At 35.9% G+C, this 10,033-nt stretch overlaps 1 pseudogene; it reads right to left on the reverse strand.

Moving 5' to 3' along the window:
* Positions 1–3,532: 3,532 nt before the first annotated feature.
* Positions 3,533–9,160, reverse strand: LOC119086447 (annotated as a pseudogene).
* Positions 9,161–10,033: the final 873 nt, after the last annotated feature.

Below are 10,033 nucleotides of genomic sequence, written 5' to 3' on the forward strand. Positions count from 1 at the left end.
TAGAGAGAAGGGAAACTGTAATCAGAATATATTGAATGAGAAAATAATCTATTTTCAGTATAAGGGAAAAACAAAAAAGAAAGTTTCTTTCAGAAGTATATTGTATTAAATCATTCCTTCCACATAATCTCCCTCAAAACCATCTTATGACCCCCTACCTCCATCTCAAATTCATAAATTCTCTTTAAAATTTTTATTGTTATACAGAGAGACATGCACAAAAACACAAAGTGATGCACAGCTGGTGAGTACATTTACTGCTGCTGATTTGGTCTCATCCTTAGAGAAGACTGAATCTCCATCTCTCAGCACCCAACCTGTAGTTTTCCATCTATGTGGGCAGATACATGAGATTTCCCCCATTCTTTGTCATGTCAACTGGTGATGTCATTTTATAGACATTATTTAGGTGACCCACTTGTTAAGATATCATTGGTCCAGCTCTGCTGCCATGGAGATGTTGTCTCTCAGCAGGCACCCTAGTCCTTCAGGTTTCATCATCTTTCAGGGACATTTCCATGATGTCCCCAGAGCCCTGGGTGAAGAAATCATGTTGTATATTTATTAAACAGGGTAGGACCCCTCACATTAATTGTCTTTACACGTTGGTAAGTCTGCAAAGGTATAAGTCTATTAAAATAATCTTTATTGTGAGTCAACAGGACTATGCTTATTTGTGGATATAAGGATAGGTGTCCAAATTTAATCTGGTTTAGGGAAATAGCATTAGTTGGTTCTCCCTTAGACCATAAGACCTTACCAGCTACGTGTACTTGTCTGGGATTGCAAACATAAATTCCTTTCTACTGAATGCCTTAAGGACAATTACACAGGTATTGGTTATACCAAAGATATACTTGCCACAATTCCAACTTAAAATATATCTTGCCATTCTAGGCTTTGTGGTGGTTCACAGGTTTTACACCTGGGTAGGACTCAGAATTGCTTTTCTCTCTTGTCACTTTTATAGCACCTTCAGTTACGCTGAATGATAGTCCTCAGGGGAGGAGCTTACCCAGTCAATTCCAGCTCAGTACTTCCATGTTTGTATCTGAAATTTATGGTATCTTCTGAAATAGGACATAGCTTCAACTTCTGGTAAGCAACCATATGAATGACCATAGCTTATATTTTAGTTTTCAGACTCTTTTGAATTCCATGAACAATAACCTCAAGAATGGATTCTCATACTTGGTACTGAAGTTCTTGTTAGATTGCCTGTGGACCCTGGGTGATCAAACCAAGTAGCAAAAATTCATTAAGTATTAATGTGTTAATACATACACATTTAGACATATTTTACAGATAATTCTAACTTTATCTTTAATTAAACAGCTTTTCAAAAAATATATTTTAGTCATGTGTCCCCTCTGCAAACTCCTTTCAATCCTTCCCACTAACTACACACCAGATTTCATGTTTTCTCTCTGTTAAACAAAACAAGTCATAAAATGAAAATCATAACAAAAAACCATTACAATGTTAAGAAGATAAACTAAACAAGAAACCACACACACAATACACACACACACACACACACAGAGAGAGAAAGAGAGAGAGAGAGAGAGAGAGAGAGAGAGAGAGAGAGAGAGAGAGAGAAATACATGAAATTTTTCTTCCGTTGGCCAGCTAAATTACAAGACATGGCCCTTCCTGGAGTTTGGTTTATGCAACCTGTGACTCTCCATTGTAGAAAACTGATTATATCTTTTGCAACAGGCATAAAATGCAAATTATATCTTAGGTAGTGGTGGGATTTTGAGTCCATGTCCTCTTGTAGGTATTAACACATTGTATGACTTGAACCTGTGCAGGCCTTGTGCATGCTGCCAAAAATCTCTGTGAATTCATATAATCACCAATCCTTTTGTGTCTAGATGACACTGACACTGCTTCCTTGAAGTCACCCAGCACCTGACTCTTACAATCTTTCCACCTCCTTTTCCACACATATCTCTGAGTTTTGAGTTATGTTGTTGCTCTATACATCCTGGATGTAAGACATTTTTCCTATGGACAACAATTACTTAAATCATCAAATATGGAAAAGTCAACCTGGTGTCCAACTAAAAGTTTTACCTTTACTGACTAGCATGAAAGGTGCTAGAAAGGACTCTGTAAGCTATCAAAGAAAATGTCAAGGGGGAATAAATACCACCTGAGGCCCCTTTCTTAATGAGTCTTCCAGTTAAACATGTACATTTACAAGCAAGCACTGGATCCATCTACAAAACCTTCCCACACATAAGGCATAGAAAACAATAAAGAAAAGGGTGGGAAAGATCTTGAGATCCAGAGGATGAGGAGCTTGCTGTGAGAACATGTCTTCTAGGAATATTAGATGGTATATAAAAGTGTCTGACAAACATGACATCCAAAATGCAAGCTAAACAAGGTTGACACCAATGAACATGCCAAACAGGATGGAAAAACGATGGAAAGGCCTCAAGCCTACACAAATAACTATAGGGAACTTCTTAAAGTTGTAAATGGAAGAGATGATCATGCCCAGATAAGGGAACACAGATTGTTTGTCCAGTGTTAAATAATCAGTCCTAGAAGCATACATGAATTTAACATTACATAGAATCTACAGTTTGTGTTTAGGAATATATATGTGTGTGTGTGTGTGTGTGTGTGTGTGTGTGTGTGTGTGTGTGTGTGTGTAGAGATAGATAGATAGATAGATAGATAGATAGATAGATAGATAGATAGATAGAACTTTGCAAGGCCAGGCCAAAATTGAGTACCTTTGTGAGATCTAACAACCCATTTGCTATCACTATACTCTATGCTCTGATTACATTCACTCAATTTCTCCTTTAAAAAGTGTCTTATTGTAGCAGTATTGTATGATATTCCAAATCCAAGCTGAGACTAGATACCATATTGTAGATGTCTTAGTTTCTGTTGCTGCAACAACACACCATGGCCAAAAGCAATATGAGAGAAAATGGTTTATGTGTTTGCATACCCCAGGTCTCATTTCATTGAGAGAAGACAAGGCATGAACCTGGGTGAGGAACTAATTCAGAGTCCATGGAAGAATTCCTTTTACTTCCTTGTTCTCTATGGTGTCTGCAGCCCTATTTACTGTGTCACCCAAAACCAGCTGCCTGGAGGATGCACTGTCCACAGGAAGCTGAGCAGTTTCACATCAATAATTCATTAAGAACATACCCTATACAAATACCCACAGTTCAAGGTGATGGAGGTTATTCCTCATTTGAGATATCCCATTCTCATGTGTCTAGGTTGTATAAAGCTGACAAAAATTAAGTAACACAGCTTATACTAGAAATACTAATAGTTTCTCCCAAACTACACAATCATCACAAAAAGAAAGAGGTACTCACAAAAGAAACTAATATATATCATAACTTAGTGATTGGTGTTACCTTGGCCAGAATTGTCTATTTTGTAAGTATTAATACTGTATATTACTTAAAAGTTTTGTCTACAATATATTTTTCTTTAGAAAAAGGAGAGAGTTATATTTAGTATCATCTAAAAATTGAGAACCATTGAAATTTTAATAAAGTGATTTCTCACTGAATTTTTGAAGAAAATTTGAATTTGGTCTTATCAAAATAACGTAACATTTCTGGACAAATATGCAACCTAGAAGCCCTGCACTGGATGCCAAGATGAATAAGATCTCAATGGCCACTATGACCTTCCCCTTATTATAATGGTAGACAGGGAGTAGGTGACCCAGACACTGCAGAATACCAACATGCTGACTGTCAGGAACTTAGCTTCATTGAGTCTGTCAGGCGTATTCCTGACCAAGAAAGCTGTGATGAAGCTCTCAGGGCCAAGGAGCCCAAGTATCCCATGACAAAGTAGAACTCAGTGACAGTCTTCATAGCAAACAATGATGATCTGCCCATGTTTAGAGTGTGTATCTGTGTCAATAATGGGAAGAGACATTACCAGCCAGATTCCACAGAGAACAAGTTGGACCAGGATACAGAGAGGAATGACAAACTTAGATGCCCCTGTTCCTAGCAAGTTTCTCATCTTTCCTCATAAAGTGGTAAGCTTATAGGCCAGGATCACAGTAATTGTCTTGGCCAGCACAGTAGAAACAGCTACTGTGAAAGACTCCAAAAATGATCTATTGCCAGATGCAGGTGGTCATGATGGGATACACAATGAAGAGCAAGGAACAGAGAAAGCAAGGTGTGTAGGAGGTAAGCACGTTGTAGCTGAAAGTGAGGTTACTGGCCTTCACAATATGAGTGTCATTTCACTTCACAAAAGCTCACAGAACAAGATCTATGAAAACAAAGAAGCACAGGGACATGCAGGCAAGAGCCATCCCCAACAGGTCTTCATGAGTAAGAAAGGAGACATGCTTTACAGGAAGTGTGTCTGTGCGTGTGCGTGTGCGTGTGCGGGTGCATGTGTGTGTGTGTGTGTGTGTTGTGATGGCATACTCATCATCTGAACATATCTGTTGGAGAACATTAACAACAAACCTTCCTAAAAGTTCACCATGACATACTTAATATTTTACTATCTATATTAATCAGAGGATACCTCAATAAATATTTTGGATTTCCAGAATAAAAATTGTCTTTTTTGTTGCTGTATGGAACAATGAGGTCAGGCTGCTCTATAGCAATCCATACACCTCCCTTCATGGTGCAGGGAGCAGATAAGTAAGTTACTTATTCTTATTTATTAACTTTCATATTCATGAGGTTTTTAAAATAATGAAATAAGCATATTTGATTTCTAGGGGCATTTTAAATGGCAATATAAAACAGTTAAGATTATTTAGCTCCTCAACCCTTAAACATGCTATGCATAGATCTGTGGACTCTGCAGATTGAGTTCACAAAGCCACTGATACTACACATTGTGTACATTTTCTGTCATGTGCCCTTAGTCTGTATCTTCACATACGCAAAATGACTTACCATTCCTTCTGGTAACTACTGTTTGCATAAGGCAATATTTCCAATAAATAAACTGTACTCCTCATGCACAAAAATATGCCTTTACATTAAATTCCATCAATTCGAAAAACAATGTAAGTCTTAGGAAAACAGGACATTTACTTTTTCCAATAAGATTTATTACTGATGCAGATGTCACTGCTCTAGAATGATTTATTACAGATTTAGAGGAATCACTCTCCTCTATAGCTGAAATAGTTCTCCAAAATAGAAGGGTCTTGATCTATTATTCCTTCAACAAGGGGCCTGTGCAAGGCCCTAGGAGAGCAATGATGTTTTTTATGTTAACCATTCTGGAGCTTTTAAAAATTCCATGTCCCTATTTAGAAAGAGGTTGCAAGACAGACAACGAGAAAGACAATAAAATGAGGGATGGTGAGAATCCCAATTTAACTGGTCACCATGGTAAACTATGTTCCTATCAGCCTTGGCTGGGCCCTTACTCTTTGTTCTGACCTGTGGACCATATATAATTAATGCCTTAGTCAGGTTTATCAAAAATGTATCTCCATGGTCCAACTGATGGTTTTAAAGCAACAATACAAGCCTGTAAAGTCAGAAGAAATATCTCCAGGATTTGAGATGATGCACTACTTAAGAGGGGAATAAAAAGGACAAGCAAATACCATGACAGGCTCCTAATAACTCAGTTAAGTACTAGGCCTCAGTTCCTGCACACATCAGGCTTGGGCCAAACTCCTCCCCCAAAGGTAATAACCAAATAAGTACAAAGCCTGGGACTTATCCAGACTTGCCAAAAATGGAAAAGCTATAGCTGTAGCCCATGCCTGCTAGCCCTAACCAATGATCACACTGCTTTTAGAATTTCTTCAGCTGTGCTTAAAAGGAGCTTGTGAGATTCTCATAATGTCAGCAAAATGTTAGGTTTGAGGAAGACAGTGCATATTAGTTCCAGAGTTAATAATATTGTTGATATCAGTAAAATGATCAAATTAAGAATCACATATTTTGTGTTCTCCGTTTCCTTATGTGCCCTTTCTAGATTTCAGTTTAGAAAAAAAGGAGATATTCAATTTCAGAAATTGCTTCTGCATGCAAACTTTTATCAATTTCATTGGAGACCTCAATTCCTGGAAATTCGAAACAATAAAAGCAACAGTCTGCTATTTGTTTCTGATGAAATTTCCTGGATCCAGGAGCACATGTCACACTACATGTATCGGTGGGAACCTGAGATAAATGAAACATGGGTTGGTGATATACATATCCCTCTATTATCCTTTGTTATATATCAAATTCAGACATTTAAGCATTTTCTATGAACCTCCAAAAATTAAGGGCAAAGAATATTTACTAAATTATTTAACATCTTATATATAAATTTTGATTGTAGAGATTAAAAATTGTCTCTTTATAAACTGACTAAACCTAACAGGAATATTTAGCGGCATAAATTGCTCTGAAAGTATTTAAAATCAAAAGCAAGGAAACTGAGTTAGGTGGGAGGGAAGGTAGGGCAGAACAGAGAAGACATATGGGATAAATATGAATACATGTCGTATAAGACTCTCACAGAATTAATTAAATTTTAAATTTAGAAAGAAAGTCTATGATGGGTAAAGTTTATATAATATATTTGATTCAGCTCTAAAGATTTTCACCCAGAGTCACAAAGTTCCATGGATTATACCTAGCTACAAATTTTAATAGTTATAAATATTTTTATTTTACTTGTAATTTTGTATAGCTGTTTCTGTGGTATGGGGTGAATTGACATGTGAGTTTAAGTGTTCATGAAAGTCAGAGGCATTTGATCCCCATGACCTAGACTGACAGAAAGTTATGAGCCATCAGGCAGGAGTGCTATGAACTGAGCTTTGGTCCTCTCCAAGAACAGTGATTCTTCTTAACCACTGAGCTATCACTCCAATGCTCCAACATTTTATATTTTAGATGTACTAAAAAATGAAAATAATGGTGTTGCTCCAGTGGTCAAGTGCATATCCTCAGATATGTGTAATTGTGGCTCTGTAGAAAACAAGGGTAATCACCTCTTATTTTTACCTTATTTAATCCAAAGCCTTGTGAAAAATTGAAACTGTTGCAAATATCATACTCTGTGTGAGGTCTTCCTCTGTGTTTCATATTCACCAGCTCTCCAGTACAGTTAGTAAATACCCTATTTTTCAGCAAAGAAGCCATCTAAGAGAGATGCCTCATTACATCATTACATATGCTCACCAATTAAAGCAACATGCAACTGTGAATATACTCTAATTTTTAACATCTTCCAGAAAAGACAGTTCTATTGAATGTATCATATATAGTGAAATACAAGATATATCATGGGTAACTGAATTTCAATGGTAACCTTCATTCCTTCTCATAATATATTTTTTGGTATTTTTGTTTATTTTTCTTAACATTTAAAAGATCTATGTGGCATTACAACTAAGGAAACATAAATTTTTTTCTACTAGTCATTCTGTGATACTATAGGTTTGATTCAACAGGTTGTTAGAACATATATTGTAAGATATAATGAAGCCTATTGTTAACTTTGTGGTCTGAAGTGTTTAGCTGTCAAACTGGATTCCTTAATAGACCAAATCATTTGTCACTGAAGCATTCTGAGATATAGCTTCATGTTTAAATGGAAAGGAATTAAAATTGCTGAAGTTTAATACTAAAAATTTTCATCCCCTGTAGTTAATAATGCAAGTACTAGTCTTAGAATTAAGAACACAAGCTGTAACAACTTGACAGAGGAAATCCCCAATGTTACTTGTTTTCTAAAGTACTTAGAACAAAACCCTAAGCTTCCCTTGGTCTTGTAACTCAGCAAGTCTTGTGAATGAAAATACAACGACATTCTGCTTTAAAAGGTAAATAAAGCTGAGATAAATTTAAAAAATAATATATTTCATATCAATGTTTCATGGCAGAAATTGTCACAATAGATGCTTACCAAATAATGAGTAACAGTGAAATCAATCTCAATACTTACTACTTGTATGAATGCTATCAAAACACCAAATAAGTAAGTGTGTCTGAGAATGTGTTTGTGTGCACCAAAAAATAATTAAAAGAGAGGAGCCATGAATGTGGAAGGAAATTGGAGGCCTGGGAATTGTTGAGCAGAAGAGAGCAAGTAGGTAAATCATGTAAAAAGTTTATATATATATATATATATATATATATATATATATATATATATACTAAATTGAACGAAAATGTCCTTATTGTTTGTTTTCATAATTAATCAAGGCGTCATATAAATAGTTTTCCATGAAATTGATCAACACTTATTTATTTCATGGGAAATATATTCTTTTGTCACTTGTGGATTCTATGATAAAGTTTTCAGATACATTTCAAATATTAAGCTCCTTTAATAAACTGTTATGGCACATTCTCACACACACAAAAAAAACTGATCTTCACACAAAAATGTCATGAACTGAATGCTATTCTGATGCTTATATTGATTCACAAAAAGATTCATATTAGTGGCTTTTCAATACAGAAGTCTTTGAATTGTGAGATCTGTCTGAGACAAACATATATGAGCAAGTTTTGTGCCATTTATAAATGTCATTACCCTAACCATGATGGAAAGTAAGATACTTCACCTTCTGACACTCATATAATATTCCTTTGAGTTCTGCTATTTGCTGATTTTCTACTTGTTGAAGAATGACTTCATGGTAGGCATTAGCCACAGCATGCACAGCATTGTATAAACTGTAACTCTTTTACTCTTGACCATGTCAAATTTGTGCTATGCCAACAATTCCAATAAAGAATTGAATGAGGGGCTGGAGAGATGGCTCAGTGGTTAAAAGCACTGACTGCTCTTCCGGAGGTCCTGAGTTCAATTCCCACAGGGTGGCTCACAACCATCTGTAATGAGATCTGGTGCCCTCTTCAGGCTTGCAGGGACACATGCAGGCAGAACACTGTATATATATTAAATAAATAAATCTTAAAAAAAAAGAATTGAATGAACAATGGTTTGAGTGATATAGCTGGTCTTGGAGACCAAACAACTAAAATAATTCAACTCTAGTCTCCTTTGAGACTACTACTATCTACTTCCTTACTTAATAATTGCTAATTAATACTAAGATCTACTTAGTATTTTGAAGCATTCATTGTCTGTATAAAATTCCTAAATGTATAAACCTTACCATGGTGGTATGCAAAAGTGACAGTCCCATGGAAGGGGTCATGGCGAAAATCTCTCTAATTTGTGATGACACCCCATTGTGAGGTGATAACCCAGATTTTCTGTGCACCTAAATATCCCTGTCTTCTGAACCTGACTTCTAGGGTAGAGTTCATTTCACCAAAAATGATAACAACCTTTGCTGATGATGTCATGATATGTTTATCACATATCTTAGCCCCTGTTATATATATCTGCATGTTTTCTGGGATCACATTCACAAAGACTAAACAGACTCCATGTCCTTGCACCTCTTCTCAAATCTGAGAGAAAATGAATACCCTGGTGATGTGTAAATCTAATTACTCTTATCAATGAAAATCAGGAATCAGATATCAGGATAAAAACCTGAAAGATCAGAGAAGCAGGGGAGCAGCCACAATCACTTCCTACTTTTTCCATTCTTCCAGTTCAAAAGGGGAGAGATTCTGTCTTTGCCCTGCCTTATCACTTCCTGTTTCCTCTCTGTCCCGACCTTCAGACATCTATGGTTAACTAGTGACTAGCTCTGCCCTCTGACTCCAAGCAAGCTTTATTTGTCAGAGCACAAAGTATCATATAATATTTCCCCCTTTTTGTCTGAATAAAAAGTGAGTATTTCAACTAACAGAAAAACTATATGCAATAAGTACAATAAGTATATACAAGTATATACAGGCAATAATTGCATTGACAATGTCTAGTCCATTAGCATTTGACAAATTCAAAGAAAATACTCCATTATCTATCCTATCTTGGTGTTTACAAAGTGTTGTACCTAATTCATTTTCTATCCTAACTTGCATTACCAATCCAAAACTATCTTTTTATGTCTCTAAACTTTATAAACTTTACACCTCTTTTGTGAGTGTCTTTTCTGAATTTGTTAAAAATGAAA

This window comes from Peromyscus leucopus, chromosome 22, assembly GCF_004664715.2.
Source record: "Peromyscus leucopus breed LL Stock chromosome 22, UCI_PerLeu_2.1, whole genome shotgun sequence".
Classification (NCBI taxonomy): Eukaryota; Metazoa; Chordata; class Mammalia; order Rodentia; family Cricetidae; genus Peromyscus; species Peromyscus leucopus.